This window comes from Gopherus flavomarginatus, chromosome 8, assembly GCF_025201925.1.
Source record: "Gopherus flavomarginatus isolate rGopFla2 chromosome 8, rGopFla2.mat.asm, whole genome shotgun sequence".
Classification (NCBI taxonomy): Eukaryota; Metazoa; Chordata; order Testudines; family Testudinidae; genus Gopherus; species Gopherus flavomarginatus.
This window is the reverse complement of record NC_066624.1, coordinates 62,828,136-62,846,996: the sequence shown is the minus strand read 5'-3', so window position 1 is coordinate 62,846,996 and position 18,861 is coordinate 62,828,136.

The window sequence follows — 18,861 nt, the reverse complement described above, 5'->3', positions numbered from 1 at the left end:
ACTTGCCTCCTCCTCCTCCTCCTCACCATACATGCTGTCTGCTCTGCTCCTCTCCAGGGCCCCTTCAGTCCAGCTCCCCTGAAACAGCCCCCACCAAGGGCAACAGTCACCCTCTCCCAGTCAGGTCTCAAGGCCTCTTCCACTCCATCCACCACCTTCATCCTGGTCACACCCTCCATTCCCAATAGCCTTACCCAGAGGAGCTTTTGATATTTCTTGTGGTAACCTGGACTATGTCACATTGTCACCCTGTCCCTCTAGCACAGGGATGGGCAAACTTTTTGGCCTGAGGGCCACATTGGGGTTGCAAAACTATGGAGGACCAGGTAGGGAAGGCTGTGCTTCCCTGAACAACCTGGCCCCCACCCTCTATCTGCCCCTCCCACTTCCCACCCCCTGACTGCCCCCCATAACCTCTGACCCATCCAACCCTCCCCCCACTCCCTGTCCGCTCCCAGGACCCCCTCCCCAACTGTCTCCAGGGCCTCACCCCCACCCAACCCCCCCTGCTCCCTGTCCCCTGACTGCCCTGACCCCTATCCACACCCCTGCTCCCAGACAGGCCCCTGGGATCCCACGCCTATCCAACCCCCCTGTTCCCCGTCTCCTGACCCCTATCCACACGCTGCCTGACAGGCCCCCCAGGACTCCCACGCTTATGCAACCCCCTCTGTTCCCCATCCCCTGACTGCCCATCCCCCAAACCTCCGCCCCATCCAACCGCCCCCTGCTCCCTGTCCCCTGACTACCCTCTGAGACCCCCTGCCCCTTATCCAACCCTCCAGCCCCCTTACTATGCTGCACAGAGCAGCATGTCTGGCAGCCGCACTGCCTGGCCGGAGCTAGACACGCTGCCACTCTGCCGCCCAGAGCACTGTCCACGTGGCGGGGGATGGAGGACAGCAGGGGGGGCTAGCCTCCCTGGCCAGGAGCTCAAGGGCCAGGAAGGACGGGCAGGCCATAGTTTGCCACCTCTGCTCTAGCGAGCGGTAGACTGGCCCATTGGAGCTGGGTGTTAGCACCCAAAGACTGCCAGCCTTTCAGCCACACAAGCACTTTCCTCTTGACTATTCCTTGCAAATTAACAATAGGTGAATCCATGTCCCACTGAATCATTTCCCTGGGATATCCAGCTCCTGACACTGGCTACTCACAGAAATAGCACCATCCTCTGCCCCTGAGGTGCAGTGAACCCCAGTTTACCAGTGTTACCTTAAACCACCATTCCTCACACAGCACTTATGAGAACTTATAATAAAACAAGTAGGGCTGTCAAGTGATTAAAAAAATTAATCGTAATTGATTGCACTGTTAAACAATAATAGAATACCATTTGTTTAAATATTTTAGATGTTTTCTACATTTTCAAATATATTGATTACAATTACAACACAATACAAATTGTATAGTGCTCACTTTATATTATTTTTATTACAAATATTTGCACTGTAAAAAAGATAAATAATATTTTTCAATTCACCTGATACAAGTACTGTAGTGCAATCTCTTTATCATGTAAATTGAACTTACAAATGTAGAATTATGTACAAAAATGCATTCAAAACCAAAACAATGTAAAACTTTAGAGGCTATAAATTCACTCAGTCCTACTTCTTGTTCAGCCAGTCTCTGTGAGACAAACAAGCTTGTTTACATTTGCAGGAAATAATGCTACCTGCTTCTTGTTTGCAATGTCACCTGAAAGTGAGAACAGTCATTCGCATGGGACTGTTGTAGCCGATGTTGCAAGATATTTATGTGCCAGATGCGCCAAAGATTCATATGTCCCTTCATGCTTCAACCACCATTCCAGAAGACATGCGTCCATACTAATGATGGGTTCTGCTTGATAAGATCCAAAGCACTGCAGATCAATGCATGTTCATTTTCATCATCTGAGTCAGATGTCACCAGCAGAAGGTTGATTTTCTTTTTTGGTGGTTCAGGTTCTGTAGTTTCTGCATCAGAGTGGTGCTCTTTTAAGACTTCTGAAAGCATGCTCCACACCTCGTCCCTCTCAGATTTATGGAGTCACTTCAGATTCTTAAACCTTGGGCCTAGTGATGTAGCTATATTTAGAAATCTCACGAACAACATGTGCTAGATCATCATCCAAGACTGCTATAACATGAAATACATGGCAGAATGTGGGTAGAACAGAGCAGGAGCCATACAGTTCTCCCCCAAGGAATTCAGTCATAAATTTAATTAACTCTTTTTTTTTTTAATAAGTGTCATCAGCATGGAAGTATGTCTGGAATGGTGGTCGAAGCCTGAAGGAGCATACGAATGTTATATCAATGGCAGTAGAAGGGATGCAGTGCAGGTGACATCATTTCAGATTCAGGGTGAACCCATGATCTTCCTCGAGGATGGGCAAGCATACCAACATCTTGGCATGGTCACGGGTTTCCACGTCCAGCAGACACCTGAAGATATCATCACGGAGATCCTATGAGATGTGGGCAGGATTGACTCCTCCCTACTGGCACTGTGGCAGTAGATCAACACCTTGATCTTCCCGTATCTCATTCATCATGAGGGGATCTGCAGTGATGAAGGCACCTCTTAACAAGGCAGACAACACCATCAGGCAGCTAGTGAAGAAGTAAATGTTTCTTCCCCAGAGAGCCAGCAATGAACAGGTGTACATTAGGGGGGAGGGATAGCTCAGTGGTTTGAGTATTGGCCAGCTAAACCCAGGGTTGTAAGTTCAGTCCTTGAGGGGCCACTTAGGGATCTGGGGCAAAATCAGTACTTGATCCTGCTAGTGAAGGCAGGGGGCTGGACTCAATGACCATTCAGGGTCCCTTCTAGTTCTAGGAGATGTGTATATCTCCATTATTTTCTTAGGTTGGATATTAGGAAAAACTTTTTCACTCAGAGAGTGGTGAAGCACTGGAATGGGTTACCTTGGGAAGTGGTGGAATCTCCTTCCTTAGAAGTTTTTAAGGTCAGGTTTGACAAAGCCCTGGCTGGGATGATTTAGTTGGGAATTGGTCCTGCTTTGAGCAGGGGATTGGACTAGATGACCTCCTGAGGTCCCTTCCAACCCTGATATTCTAAGATTCTATGATTCTACATCTCGCACAGGCAGTGCAGCACCAATGTCCCTTGTATGAGTGATCTCTGTGACATTGCGGTGATCAGTCCTGCCTTCCATCTTCTGACGTGCCCTGATGCCATAGTGAGGAACATTGCAGAAAGTGCTTTGTAGGATGTCTTCAAGAAGCAAATTGCAAGGACCCCTCCAACCAAGATGTTGCCACCTACCTGAGTAGCTCATTGGAAGGCAAATTTGGAAGAGACGGAGAAGACTTTACTTCGCTCTGGACTCATGCCTACAATGCTAATCGACAACTGGAGATGTGTATAAGCTGCCACTGGATGTGGTGTGAGGAATGCCAGGAGTTAGGAGTCCTGGTACCACAGGTAAAGAATGCAGAGCACACAGTGTCACTCTGAGAGTTAGAACCATGCTGGAGAGGACCCTGAAGAATTCCCTCTGCTGCCTATATGTGGAAAATCTGAAATGGAAGCTGGACCAGGGCAAGGCATTTGAGGTTATGTGCAAGTGGGATTCCAGCAACCACTTCCTCCCCGGGGGCAGCTTCACCTGATTTGCTGACTGGAGGTTCATCAACAGAGCCCAGCTCAACTGCGTTCCGCTGAATGAGCTGTCCACCATGGAAATCTGGACAAGTGATGCAGGAAGTGCGGCTATGTCAATGAGACCCTACCCCACGTCCTGTGTAGCTGCAAGCCCCATTCCAGAGCCTGGCAGCTGTAACACAATGCTAACCAAGATCGCCTAGTCAGAGCCATTCCACCACCCGTAGGGAAGGTGGCTGTGAATTCCACCATCCCTGTAACCAACAGCCAACTGCAACCAGACATTGTCATTACCAACAAGGACCAGAAGATCATGATGGTGGACATCACAGTGCCCTTCAAGAACAGGTTCCTGGCCTTCCATGATGCCTGAGCTCAAAAGGTGGAGAAATTAGTTGAAACAATAGTAAATTAGTTGAAACAATAGTAAAGAATAAAATTTTCAGACACATAGAAGTAAATAAATTGTTGGGCAAAAGTCAACATGGTTTCTGTAAAGGGAAATCATGTCTTACTAATCTATTAGAGTTCTTTGAAGGGGTCAACAAACGTGGCAAGGGGGATCCAATGGACATAGTGTACTTAGATTTCCAGAAAGCCTTTGACAAGGTCCATCACTAAAGGCTCTTACGTAAATTAAGTTGTCATGGGATAAGAGGGAAGATCCTGTCATGGATTGACAGGATGGTTAAAAGATTGACAGGATGGTTAAAAGACAGAGAACAAAGGGTAGGAATAAATGGTAAATTTTCAGAATGGAGAGGGGAAACTAGTGGTGTTCCCCAAGGGTCAGTCCTAGAACCAATCCTATTCAACTTATTCATAAATGATCTGGAGAAAGGGATAAACAGTGAGGTAGCAAAGTTTGCAGATGATACTAAACTGCTCGAGATAGTTAAGACCAAAGCAGATTGTGAAGAACTTCAAAAAGATCTCACGAAACTAAGTGATTGGGCAACAAAATGGCAAATGAAATTTAAGGTGGATAAATGTAAAGTAATGCACATTGGAAAAAATAACCCCAACTATACATACAATATGATGGAGGCTAATTTAGCTACAACTAATGAGGAAGAAGATCTTGGAGTCATCGTGGATAGTTCTCTGAAGACGTCCATGCAGTGTGCAGCAGCAGTCAAAAAAGCAAACAGAATGTTTGGAATCATTCAAAAAGGGATAGAGAATAGACGGAGAATATCTTATTGCCCTTGTATAAATCCATGGTACATCCACATCTTGAATACTGTGTACAGATGTGATCTCCTCACCTAAAAAAAGATATACTGGCATTAGAAAAGGTTCAGAGAAGGGAAACTAAAATGATTAGGGATTTGGAACAGGTCCCATATGAGGATAGATTAAAGAGGCTAGGCTTTTTCAGCTTGGAAAAGAGGAAACTAAGGGGGGATATGATAGAAGTATATAAAATCATGCGTGGTGTGGAGAAAGTGAATAAGGAAAAATTATTTACTTGTTCCCATAATATAAGAACTAGGGGCCAGCAAATGAAATTAATGGGCAGCAGGTTTAAAACAAATAAAAGGAAGTTCTTCACACAGCACACAGTCAACCTGTGGAACTCCTTGCCTGAGGAGGTTGTGAAGGTTAGGATTATAACAGGGTTTAAAAGAGAACTAGATAAATTCATGGAGGTTAAGTCCATTAATGGCTATTTGCCAGGATGGATAAGGAATGGTGTTCCTAGCCTCTGTTTGTCAGAGGGTGGAGATGGATGGCAGGAGACAGATCACTTGATCATTACCTGTTAGGTTCACTCCCTCTGGGATACCTTGGCATTGGTCACTGTCAGTAGACAGGATACTGGGCTGGATGGACTTTTGGTCTGACCTAGTATGGCCATTCTTATGTTCTTATGAGAAATATGCCCCTCTGGCCAAAACCTTGAGAGCTAAGGGTTACCAGGTTCAGACACACGTGCTTATGGTTGGAGCCCTGGGCACATGGGACCCCAGTGACAAGTGTTGAGAGAATGCAGAATCGGTCAGCGCTACGCTTGGCTGATGCGGCAATTCATGGTGTCGGAGGCCATCAGGTGGTCGAGAGACTTCTACATAGAACACATCACCGGACATGGGTAACACCAGGAGAGATGAGCTGAAGTGGGGATGAGAAGCACAGTCAGGAAAGTAACTGAAATATTTTCCTCATGGATTGTATTTTCGAAAAGGACAACCAACTTTAAATTCTCAATTACTGAGGGACAATCTTCACTCATTGATATATTTGCTTTCCATAACCAACTCTCTGTATAACTTTTCACGAGTGATGTACCCAAATACTTGGATGCTAATATCTAAACCAGGGGTTTCAAAGTCCTGGCCTGCAGGCCATTTGTGGCCTGAGAATGTCCCCAATGTGGCCCTCAGGGCTCCAGCCATTTGGAGGCCTAGTCTATCCTCTGGCCCTGCCTGCCACCCCCAGGCACTCCCCCACCCCCCGGGGAACCCCCAGGTGATTTTAAATGGCTCAGGGCCCTGCCCACCACCGGCAGCACAACGGAGATGAACAGCTTCTTGCATGCTCACTCCACGTGGCTGCCAGTCTCTCCCTGCTGCCCTGGGGCAGGGTGGGGCTGTACCTCCATGTGCTGCCCCCGCCCTGAGCACCCCTGTGGCCAATGGGAAGCTGTGGGGGTGGTGCCTCGGGGCAGCAGCATGCTGAACCCCTTCTCACCTGCCCCGTCTTGGAGCCCCAGGTAAGTGCTGCATCCCCCTACCTCCTCCCCACACACCCCCTCCTGCCCCCAAACTCCCTCCCAGAGCCTGCAGCCCCTCCCCCTTCCCACACACCCCATCCACCCTCAAACTCCCTTGCAGAGCCTGCACCCCTCCCCCTCGTCCCTCCCAGAGCCTGCAACCCCACCTACTCCTCCTGCACCTCCACCCCCTGCCCCAGCCCAGAGCCTGCACCTCAGACCCGTTCCCCACCCAAACTCCCTCCTAGAGCCCAGCCTCTCACCCCTTCTGCACCCAAATTCCCTCCCAGAGCCTGCACCCCAATCCTCTACCCCAGACCTCCTCCCCCACCCAAACTCCCTTCCAGATCCTTAGGCAGGTGGGGGTGGAGTTTTGGGGGATGGGTTCTGGGCAGCATTTATCTCTCATAAGTGTGAACAAACTCATTTGTCTTAGTGATTGGCTGAACAAGAAGTGGGACTGAATGGACTTGTAGGCTCTAAAGTTTTACATTGTTTTGTTTTTGAATGTAGTTATGTAACTAACAAAATCTACATTCATAAGTTGTGCTTTCATGATAAAGAGATCGCATTACAGTACTTGTATGAGGTGAATTGAAAAATACTATTTCTTTTGCATTGATTTCAGTGGGTCAGCTGACACTGCCCTTTACTGACATAGTGATTAAAAACAAATCCTGCCAAATCTAGTTGTACTGAAGCAGTCTTTTTTCTTTATCAATAGACAGGGCCACCCCTGTCTGTTGTAATTAGGGAGACCAGATAGAAAGTGTGAAAAATTGGGATGGGGGTTGGGGGTAATAGGCGCCTATATAAGACAAAGCACTGAATATCGGAACTGTCCCTATAAAATCAGGACATCTGGTCACCTTGGTTGTAATATTCCTTGTTGACCTCCAAGGGTTTTGATTGTTTGCAGTTGTCTTTGATGGTTTTCCATTGATGGTTCTAGGATGGACATTGCCAGATAACTGAGCCTGGCATTACAGTGCTGGTTGACCAGGGAGGGGTGGCCACGCCCTCTGCATAAATAGGCTGTCACTGAGTAATATTGCTGTCTGGTGTCTCCTTTTAACCTTAAGACCATTGGGGCACAATTTCAATATAGTTAAATTATTCCTTAAAAGACCTTAAATATCACCTGTACGCACATCGCACCAGGATTATGAACATCCATAAGCTGCAAGTGTTCAGTAGAGACCTGAGCTGTTACCCTTGCTGGGCCATTCCTTGTATGCAATGGATTTGACATAGCGAGTTTGTCAGGTCTGAGGCAGGCATTGTTTGCAAAGAGCAAGGGATCCACTGACAAAGGGGCCTTTGTGGCACAGAGCTGGCAGATACTTTTCGGGATGAGGCCAACCCCTCTACCCCACCAGCCTGTGGAGACTTGTTCCTCCTGCAGGAGCTCATTGGATCATCAGCCATTAACCAAAGCGCAAGAGGACTGTCTAGACTCATGGGGATCAGCTTCTAGCGATGAGGGGTTGTGAAGTACCCTGCTGTGAAACTGTGGTGTGAGGAGCAGTCGTGTGAGGTAGGGAGCCCCAAGGCTTGCTGTGGGAATCCCAGTGAGCTTCCAAAGGCCCACAGGGAAGCCAATAAAACTTTTAAGGTCTGTAGAAGGAGTAAAATCCCCCCACTCCACTGCTAACCCATCACCCTTTCTTCACTGCCCTGGCCCATTCTCCTCTTCTCCCTGCTGTCTCCCCTTCCTCCCTTTTCCGCTGTCCCCACACTCTGCTGCCACCCTCCATGCCCTAAAGCTCCACTCTCTTCCTTCCCAGTAGGGCACTTGGGACATGGGTGAAGCAGGAGAGCAGGCATGCCCTCTCTCTGATCCGGCAAAGGAGCATTAGCAGAATTCCTAATGGTGCTGAACACACTTTTCTTAAAGCATCCTAGTTTACCAACAATCCATCTGGTGAATGTCAGTGTTTGGGGAAAATTCTCCTCTTCCCATGGAGAGGCCTCTGCGAGGGGTCAGTTTAAATGCTGAATTCCCTTTTTGTGGGGTATGGGCCGCCAACCACAGATCTCCAGAGTCCTCTATCCTGGGCCATTCGCTCTAGCTGGTTCCAGGTATAGCCCATTTTTTTGCTATCAGCCTGAAGGTCACGTCGCCAGGTGTTTCTTGGACGGCCTCTTTTCCGCTTGCCTTGGGGGTTCCACCGCAGTGCCTGTCTGGTGATGTTAGTTGGCTGCTTACGTAGTGTATGTCCTATCCAACCCCACCTTCTCCTTCTGATTTCTTCCTCTGCTGGGAGTGAGTGAGTGACTCAATGGATGATCTGTTTTACAACAGCTGTTGAGCATTGTCCCGCTGTCTGGAGTGGCTGACGACCCTGAGTGCCACTCCCAGGGCATATTGTCAGAAAGCAGGGCACGAACCCTGAACTGGCGGTGTGTTCTAGAGTTAGATTTCACCAACCCAGTAACAAGAGTGAACTCAAGCGCTATAACAGCCTTAACACGGAGTCACAGACAGTCCCCTTGGACACTCTGATTTATCTTGCCCCCCAGGCAAGCCTGCCTTTGTGATAGATGGTCTCTTACACCATCAGAACAATATTCAAGTTACTCCCAGTCCTAAAGGGCCAGTCACTTACCCCAGCAAGTCAATTGCACCCTAGATCTCTTACCAAACTAAACGCTTGTAGGCAATCCTATAATAAACTAACTAAAGATTCATTAACTAGGAAAAGAATTGAGAGTTATTTACAAGGTTAAAGCAGGTGAAGATCCACACACAAATGAGATAGTCTCAGGTTCCGAAAGATGATAGCAGCTGCTATAATACACATGCTTTATATGTCCTTTGCACTCAATCGGGTGCAAGGTAAACAGCTCAGAACTCCTTGCTTATGCTTAGAAACTCTTGCCCCTCAGAGTTCAAGCAGCACAGGAATAAAGTTTCTTCTGGTCAGGCATTTTTATTGCCTTCCCCCAGAGTTCAAACTGAAAGAACAAGCGACAGAGCCCATCTCCTTTTCATGTGAGCGGGGCAGGCAATCGACAAAAGTCTTTGTCCTTTGATGTTGCACAAAAGCTGTTCATAATGTCTAAACACTAAATGTGTTCTTATCAACTTAACATCTAGTTAACAACACTAACACATAGGTGAACCAGACTGGTTTCCAGCTATACATTTGTCAGTGCTCAGTGAGGCCTAGGAGCATTGGCATGAACAGGCCCCTGGTCTGCCAGGGTCACAAGCAAATTCTGATATCAGTCCTGTATTCAAAATCTTAATCACTTTTAAAATTAATTTAAGCAACTAATCTTTGTTCTGGGGCACTAGATCTCTGCTAGGTGAATTGTCCAAGCTATGGGTCACAGTCATGGTGCTGGCTCGCACCTCTGTCCCCTTCCTGGTCTCTGTGCACACCCCTTACCAGTCTGAGAGTGGAAATTTCCAATTCTCCCACTCTCAGACTGGGAGCTGAGTACCCCGTTTCTGGAGGAGCGTTGACTAGTGCACTCCACAGTGGCTGTGTGTGACATAGCAGCTATTTCTTTTCTAGTGCCCCCTGCTGGTCAATCTGGCCCCATGTTGTTCCACCTCTTCTCATGATTCAGCCCTCCATCCAAGTCATGTTTTAGTGCCCCCCTTTCCGGCGGAACAGAGAGTCCAACAAACAACAAGGCTTGAGCCCAGGGCCGGCTCTGGCTTTTTTGCCACCCCAAGCAAAAAAAAATAAAAATGGGGGGGGGGGTGGCTGGAGCGGCAAAGCAGAGGAAAAAACAAACAAACAAACAAACAAAACCTGCGGCACAGCCAGAGCGGCAAAGCAGGAGAAAAAAACAAACAAAAAAGCCACAAACATGGCGCAGCTGGCAAAGCAGGGGAAAAAAAACAAAACAAAAAAACCCTAGAGGGCGGCTGGAGCCAGGGTGCAGGGGGACTCCCTGTGCAGCAGAGTGCATGCCCGGTCTAATGGAGGGGAGGGGGAGGGAGTGGGAGGCAGAGAGAGAAGGGGGGCTGCCAGGGCTTCAGCAGGGTGCTCGCCATGAGGACCCTTCCACCATGCCGCCTGCCTGGTGGGCTCAGCGCCGCTCCGGTCGGCTGGGAGGGAAGGACAAGGGCTGCCCTGCCGAGTTTGCTGCAGGGCGCTCCCCTCCTCCAACCCCTACGGGGTGGCCAGATTGGGGAGCCAAAACAAAAACAAAACCCGGCCATGCCACCCTAGGATTGGGCAGAATGCTGCCCCATAGAATCTGCGGCCCCAAGCAGAAGCTTGCTCAGCTGGTGCCTGGAGCTGGCCCTGCTTCAGCCCCAACTCTGGGCCCTGTGTTTCTTGCACCCTCTTGTGGCAGGGCTTTCAAATATCCAGATCCCCTTATATCATGAGGCTTCACTCCACCTTCCCAGTGGCTGGTAGGGAAACCCAGGCTCTCCCATTACACTAGGTTCCAGTCCAGGGACCCTAGGACAAGCAGCCATGGTCTGCTCCATAAGACACCTTGCAGCTGATTTCCTGGACTCTCTCCTACCATTAGCCTTTCTTTAGGCCTCTCCCCAGCCTCTTTCTGGGGTTTTTGTGACAAACAACATCTGCCAGGGCTCCTCGCCAGAGTAGATCTGGTTCCTGACCCTGTGTCAGGCAGAGGCAACTCCAGGCACCAGCAAGCCAAGTGTGTGCCTGGAGTGGCAAGCCACGGGGGGCACTCTGCCGGTTGTCACGAGGGCGGCAGGCAGTTTGCCTTTGGCTGTATGCCTACGGAGGGTCCGCTGGTCCCGCAGTTTCAGCAGACCTCCCGCAGGCATGCTGCTGAATCCGCGGGACAGGGGACCTCCCACAGGCAAGCCGCCAAAGGCAGCTTGCCTGCTGTGTTTGGGGTGGCAAAATACCTAGAGCAGCCCCTGGTGCCAGGGTCAGCCACAGGAGTTTGCTCCAATCCTGTGTCTTGCAGGCTTCTTCCTCCTCATTCAGGAGACTTCCTGCTCCCCACCCAGCCCATCATTCCCTGATACCTCTCTCCCTGCAGCCCCCTTCATCTCATCAACATCTTCTTCTTGGGTTCGTGGTGCAGTTACTCACTTCCTGAGTCTCTGGCCACCATTCACTGGACTCTGTAGTTATGACTTACATTCCCCTACCTTTCCCAGTATTCTTAAAGAACTGCAGAATAGCTTTTTTAATTGGGGCCCATTTTCCTTGTACAGTAAAACCTGCCTTAGTGACCACCTCTGAAGAGAGACCACCTCTCAGGAGTGACTACTTGCAGAGGCCACAGAACTTTTTCCCCTATCATTTGTCTGTGAAGAAACTCTGAAGAGCGACCACCTTGCATTTGCGACCAGTGACCATATTTTCTTTCTTCCTTCAGAGCCGGATGCCTGGCCAGCAGCTGCCACTCTCTGCTCTGCCTTCAGAGATGGATGCTTGGAAAGCAGTGGCTGCTTGCTGGGTGCCCTGCTCTTAAGATAGCACAGCTGCCGGCAGCAGTGCAGAAGTAAGGGTGGCATGGCATTTCCACCCTTACTTCTCTGCTGCAGCTGGCCATGGCGCTGCCTTCAGAACTGGGCACCCGGCTAGCAGATTCCGCTTTCTGGCTGCCCAGATTTGAAGGCAGCAAACCTTTGAAGAGAGACAATCATTTACAAGTGACCACTTTTGCTAACTCCAGTGAGTGGTCACTCTTGGCAGGTTTTAATGTATTTGGGAGAGGTGATGCAAAGAAATGTTTGTTACTCCAAGGCTTCTGCATTTTCTATATACAAATATCTCCTTTCACTGAGACAAGCTTTACAATTCCACAAGAGATGATCTATTGTTTCCTGGACCATACATGTTTTGCATAGCCAATCTTTACTTTTGTTTATTAGCAATAGATTATTATTAAATTCACATTTACCTGTTAAAATTCTGATCAGAGTCACTTCCCTCTTCCCCTCCGGGCCTTGGCTCATATCAATATTTTCAACCCTTGGGCGTGCTTCACAGAATTTATCCCCTTCATTTCATGTGCCCACATTCTTCCCATATCTTTCTTAGCTCATTTTTGATTAAGTCTTTCAATTCCAGTTTGCTTAAGGGGATCTCTAGGTCAGCTTGTACCGTACATGCTAAATGGCATTTTTTGCCTCTTAGTCTGCCAATTTGTTGCCAGCTATCTCAACATGCTGTGGGATCCGTGTTATTACTATGGTCACATGCCAGCCAACTGGGCCATTTTGGTCATTAGCAGTCATATTTCATTACGTGTATCATTTCTGCTGTCAGACTTGCCATTGTATGGTGCCTGCCTCCCTGATAAGGAATTGGAAAAGGTGGCCAGGTCAGCTGGCTGCACATCTAAGGCCCAAGTTAGTGCCAGCAATATTCCTGTACGCTCAGTCATAATGACAGACATAAAGTTAGTTAGTGCCTGAATGTGAGCACTCAGAAAGCTACCTTTCTGCCTGTTCCTTCCTCTCTGGAGCCACCTGTGTACTGTTGGCAACTGCATCCCAATTTATCACAGATATATTGGGTTTTTCTATTGTGTATATTTATCATTTTTCTCCTTTTGTTTATTTGATTATATAATTTTATGTCTCTCTCTGGAGCAGGGTGACGGGGAGGGAAGGCAGGGAGGAGTTCTAGTGAAAGAGTATTTTCCCACAGCTACTTTAAGTCTTTCTTTTCATTGAGATTTATCCACTTCTTTACCATACTTGCATAAGGAATGCTGAGTTTTTGTCCTGACCGGTCTCTGCTTAATTCCTGTCAGTCGGTGTATATTAGTTTAGGGTTATCTTCAATAATCCCTAGTATACTGGGCCAGAAGGGGAACTCTAGGCATTTCATTCTAAGAGTGATAGACATTTCTCTAGCTCAGGGGTAGGCAACCTATGGCACGGGTGCCGAAGGCGGCATGTGAGCTGATTTTCAGTGACACTCACACTGCCTGGGTCCTGACCGCCGGTCTGGGGGGCTCTGTATTTTAATTTAATTTTAAATGAAGCTTCTCAAACATTTTAAAAACCTTATTTACTTTACATATAACAATAATTTAGTTATATATTATACACATATAGAAAGAGACCTTCTAAAAATGTTAAAATGTATTCCTGGCACGCGAAACCTTAAATTAAAGTGAATAAATGAAAACTCTGCACACTACTTCTGAAAGGTTGCCGACCCCTACTCTAGCTGCTATCTGCAGTACACAGAGAGGCATAGTAATGAAGGCTATGCTCTGTATGCCTGTGCTTGGATACAGTCTAGTTTTCTCAGGTTTGTTTTCCATGCTGACCTAAAGGCCTAGCAGCCATACTCAATTACAGGTTGGGTTAGCGCTCTATATAGCATTATCACCCTTTTCTTATCTGCGCCCCAGGAGGTTCCAGAGCAGGGCCAGCTCCAGCTTTTTTGCCACCCCAAGTGGCAAAGCGGAAAAAAAAAAAAGAGGATAAAGCCAATCGGCGGCCCTTCGGTGACAGCTCAATCGGGCCACTCCATTCTTCAGCTGCAGTTCAGTGGCGGGTCCTTCGCTCCCTCTCTTCCTCTTCGGCAGCACTTTGGAAGCAGCTCAAAGAGGAGGAGACGGACTGACGGACCCGTAGCTAAATTGCCGCCAAAGACCTGGATGTGCCGCCCTTTCCCATTGGCCGCTCCAAGCACGTACTTCCTTTGCTGGTGCCTGGAGCCGGCCCTGTTCCAGAGATACTTTTACGTAACTTGATTCTTCCTTTGCACTTATTTATAATATTTTCAGTAAGATCCCTCCATGTGAGCTTGTTATCAAATATCTCATCTAAAAATTTGTCCTTTTTTTGCTATACTTATCTGCGGTCAAATATGTATGTATGGTAGATAGATAGATGGATAGATTTTACCTCTTTTGAATCATCTGTGTTGTGAAGATCTTTCCCTTAGTTTTGTCAGTGGAGAACTTGAAGCCCCACCTGTTTCCCCGTTCTGTACTCTGAAATCCATCCTTGTTGCTTTCGATGGCACTTTGAAGGTTTCTGCTTTTCATCCATATGCTACAGTCATTAGCAAATCATGAGATGCCTATTCCTGTACACATCTTCTTTGGAAGGTCATTTGTCATGATGACAAAAAGGGTGGGGCTAATCATACTCCCCTGTGGAGTTCTCTTGGTCACAGAATAGATGGTGCAAAAGCTTTCCCCCACATGGCGTTGTATAACTCTTTTGCTCAGAAAAAGAACGAGGTGTTCCTGTGGCACCTTAGAGACTAACACATTGATTTGAGCATAAGCTTTTGTGGGCTAAAACCCTCTTCATCGGATGCATGCAGTGGAAAATACAGTAGGAAGATATGTATATACACAGAGAACATGAAACAATGGGTGTTGCCATACCAACTATAATGAGAGTAATCAATTAAGGTGGGCTATTATCTCAGGTGCCACAGGTACTCCTCGTTCTTTTTGGGGATGGGGGAATGCGAGGGCCGCGGAGAAGAGAAGGGGCAGCATTAGGTTGGGGTCTCAGGGGGAGGGGGCAGTGTGGGGAGGCAGGACCATGGTTCTAGCGCAAGTGTCCCCCCCCCAAGCCTTTTAGGGCACTTCCGCTGCTCCTGCCAAACAAGTGATGTCATTGCCAATTACTGACTTCAGCTAAAACACAGCTTGAGACAACTTCTAGCACCTCAACTGCTAGAAGAGGGCCTCATCCTCCCTGAATGAACTAACCTCGTTATCTCTAGACTGATTCTTGCTTGCATATATATACCTGCCCCTGGAAATTTCCACTACATGCATCTGATGAAGTGGGTATTCACCCATGAAAGCTCATGCTCCAATATGTCTGTTAGTCTATAAGGTGCCACAGGACTCTTTTCAACTTGAGACAGTTCACCCTTATTTCCAGTCTTAATCTAGAGCAGATTTACAGCCCCCTTTTTGCCCAAGATGGCCTTTCCGCCCTGTCTCTTCCTGCTGATCAACAGCTTTTCTCTAGCCCCTGGGGTCACGCCGGCCCTGGTTTTGGAGAGAACACTGCTAGTGAGGTGGGAAGGGCATTGTTGGCGCTTTTTAAGACAGAGTCTTTTTGTCTTTTTTAAAATCATCTGCAGCCACCCCTATTGGTCAGATCCTTTCTTTTTAGAAACCATCACTTATTTCATTCCTTCCTCTTTGAACCAGACATCTTCCCTGCTTCCTTCCTTCTGATGCATAACTCATTATTTTCTAGGCCTTCCTTCTACTTGCTAGTCGGGGTCCTGCCTTACAACACAGAAATTTCCTTAGCCAAACATAAGCCATCTCTAAGTCTTTAATTTCCTCTTTCTTCTACACCACGGATGCCACTTTATGTAAAAGTCTCTCTCTCCAAAACATATCGTAGGTTTTTTCAAAGTGCAGAAAGGTTACTATCAGGTAATCTTTGCTTCTCCAGCTTTCCGTGCTCCTGTCTCTATCTGCACAATGTTATCAGTCGTGCTCCTATCTCTTCTGAACCCATTTTGCTCCGATTTCTCATTACGTGTGCTGCTAATCTCACCATCACCAGTTTTTCCATCATTTGACGACAGCATGCAGGGAGGGCAGTTGGTCGGGATGCCTGAGGTGTGGAGTGCACCTGGAGCAGGTGCGTTAGCTTCAGTGCCCTGCCTCGATTCCAGGGGAGTTAATTACATGCTGCTGCACAGCTAGGTGCCTCTGGCAATTTCAGTTGGAGCAGTGCAGAGCTTCCGTGACTAAAGCCAAAGCCAGGTGAAACTCATGTAGCATCAGATCCGAACACGCAGGTGAAACTAGCCACGCTTCATGCAGAGCAGCGTGAGGTCCACAAATCTCTTGGCTGGGTCTGGGAAGGCAGGGTAGTTTCAGGCCTGGGTCTACAGTTTTGCAGGTAACAGGCTTCTGGGCCAATGACTGGCTGAGCCTCCCTTTAAGCGGGGCAGTATACCAAATGACCATGCAGTAGGCAGCTGATCTGTGCAATCTGTCACTGGCAGTCACAACCTTGGGTCCGGAGGCAGGGATGGATGGAGGGCACAGGGCTTGCTCCATCCTGGAGCTGTTCCTGTTTCTAAAGTGGGGTGAAAGGCCACATCTGCGACTAACCGTGATAGCAGCCAGGAGGCCTGACTGAACCTCCACGCAGTAGAAGCAGGCTTGAAAATTCATTATTTGAGGCTGGCGATTATTATTTTACCTAATCACCAGGCCAAAGATGATTATTAAAGATGCAGTATGAGATCAACAAAAAGAACTCGCAGCAAAAGGCCCACAGTGCCTTGATACAAGAGACATCCCTTTCAAGTGGCTGTGGCTGCCGTTAGGGGAGTGGGGGAGGCAGTTGTATAGATTGTCCCATGCTGGAGTGTGTGTGTGTGAGGGGGGAGAAGCACCCAGGTCCCACCCCTGCAGGGTCAAAGCCCAGTGGGAAGCCAGGGCATAAGCAGTTATTAACAAGGATTCACATGGACTGGAGTGGGTCCGAGGCCCAGGCTTGTGCTGGCTACCAAGATGGCAGAGCCAAGGGAGCAGGTTGCCAGGGAGCATCAGAACACGTGCCCTCGCAGGCCCTGATTAAAGTCTGAGGTGGGAGTTGTTGCCGACACAGAGGGTGCCCGGGGCAAGCAACAGTGGTTCGTTGCCCAGAGTGCATAGCGCCAATGAACACACACCAGGGTGGAGAAGCAAGCAAAGTTTATTTGAGATCTCAAAGCAGTGCAAGGAGACGAACGCCTCAAATCATGCACCCCTACACAAGTGGCATTTCCCTTTTTATAAGTTTTTTTTCTCTTTCTTCTTTCTTCCCCGCCCCCGCTTCTTCCCCCCTGTAGCAGTTACGTAAGCGCAGGTGCATTAAGTAATCTTGGCCGCAGCAGCTCGTTAGTAAGTTTTCCTTCTGCAAGTTATCTTGTCCTTCTGCTAAAGGTGCACAGGCCTTATCACTACTGCTTTAGACCGGTTTTAGCTGTGCTGCAACTGATAACTTACTGTTACACATTTAATTTCACAGCTGCTAGCTTTCTAGATCAAGTAGAGTTCAACATGGAGGAGCTTTGGTTCACTGAGGCCTAGATTTATGCCTAGTGACACCAACAGAGTGTTAAGGGCTGATGGATGGTTTGATGTCGTGAATGATGCTCAGCGGGGCCCTGGGGGCAGTGGACGGAGATTGCTCCCACAGCACATGCCCAGTGCGAAGGGCACCAGACACAATGCCACCCAGCTCCCCTTCTTTACGGGCTTGCTTCTCAAGCCTTTATCTACAGCAGGATAATTGCCCGCATCCAATAGCTGGAGGGCAGCAGGAGGTCCAGAGGGATTCACACAGAGTGGCTCAAGACATGCAGCATTCAGCACTGCCTCCAGGAGCAAGAGGCAGCTGCATCTCCATCACTGGGTGTGACATGATCTGATTAAAATATGAACATTGTTGCAACCACTGTTATATATTTGCAGCAAATATTGTACAAAGGTTGTCGAGTGAGGTGTCTATGAAAAGGCTATCATTTGCTGGTTATGATTATGCTATCAGCATGCATGTATCATTTTTGTATGTGAAGTTATAAGTATTGGAATATCCACCAGCTTTATGGGGATTGTGTGCCCCATTCTTTGCAGTTCACACTAATTGAGTTACCACAGTTATCCCCCACTGGGACACCGGTCACAGCCAGATATGCCATGTAAGATATCTGCAAAAATGTTATATTTTGCCAGATATGATAATCTTGTTGATATGTTTGTATCACTTTTGTATTACGAGTTATAGATAGGCATGTGTCATAAACAGATAGCTAAGGGTTAATGTCTCTTTCACCTGAAGCACCTGACCAGAGGACCAATCAGGAAACCGGATTTTTTCAACTTTGGGTGGAGGGAATTTAGTGTCTGAGTCTTTTGTCTGTCTGCCTGCTTTCTCTGAGCTTTGGAGAAGTAGTTTCTACTTTCTAGTCTTCTGTTTCTAAGTGTAAGGACAAAGAGATCAGATAGTAAGTTATATGGTTTCTTTTCTTTGGTATTTGCATGAATATAAGTGCTGGAGTGCTTTGATTTGTATTCTTTTTGAATAAGGCTGTTTATTCAATATTCTTTTAAGCAATTGACCCTGTGTTGTATCATCTTAATACAGAGAGACCATTTGTATGTATTTTTCTTTCTTTTTATATAAAGCTTTCTTTTAAGACCTGTTGGAGTTTTTCTTTACTTCAGGAAAATTGAGTCTGTACTCACCAGGGAATTGGTGGGAGGAAGAAATCGGGGAGATCTGTGTGTTGGATTTGCTAGCCTGATTTTGCATTCCCTCTGGGGGAATAGGAAAGTACTTTTTGTTTCCAGGATTGGGAACAGAGAGGGGGAATCACTCTGTTTGGATTCACAGAGCTTGTGTCTGTGTATCTCTCCAGGAGCACCTGGAGGGGGGAAGGGAAAAAGGATTATTTCCCTCTGTTTTGAGACTCAAGGGATTTGGGTCTTGGGGTCCCCAGGGAAGGTTTTTCAGGGGGACCAGAGTGCCCCAAAACACTCTAATTTTTTGGGTGGTGGCAGCAGGTACCAGGTCCAAGCTGGTAACTAAGCTTGGAGGTTTTCATGCTAACCCCCATATTTTGGACGCT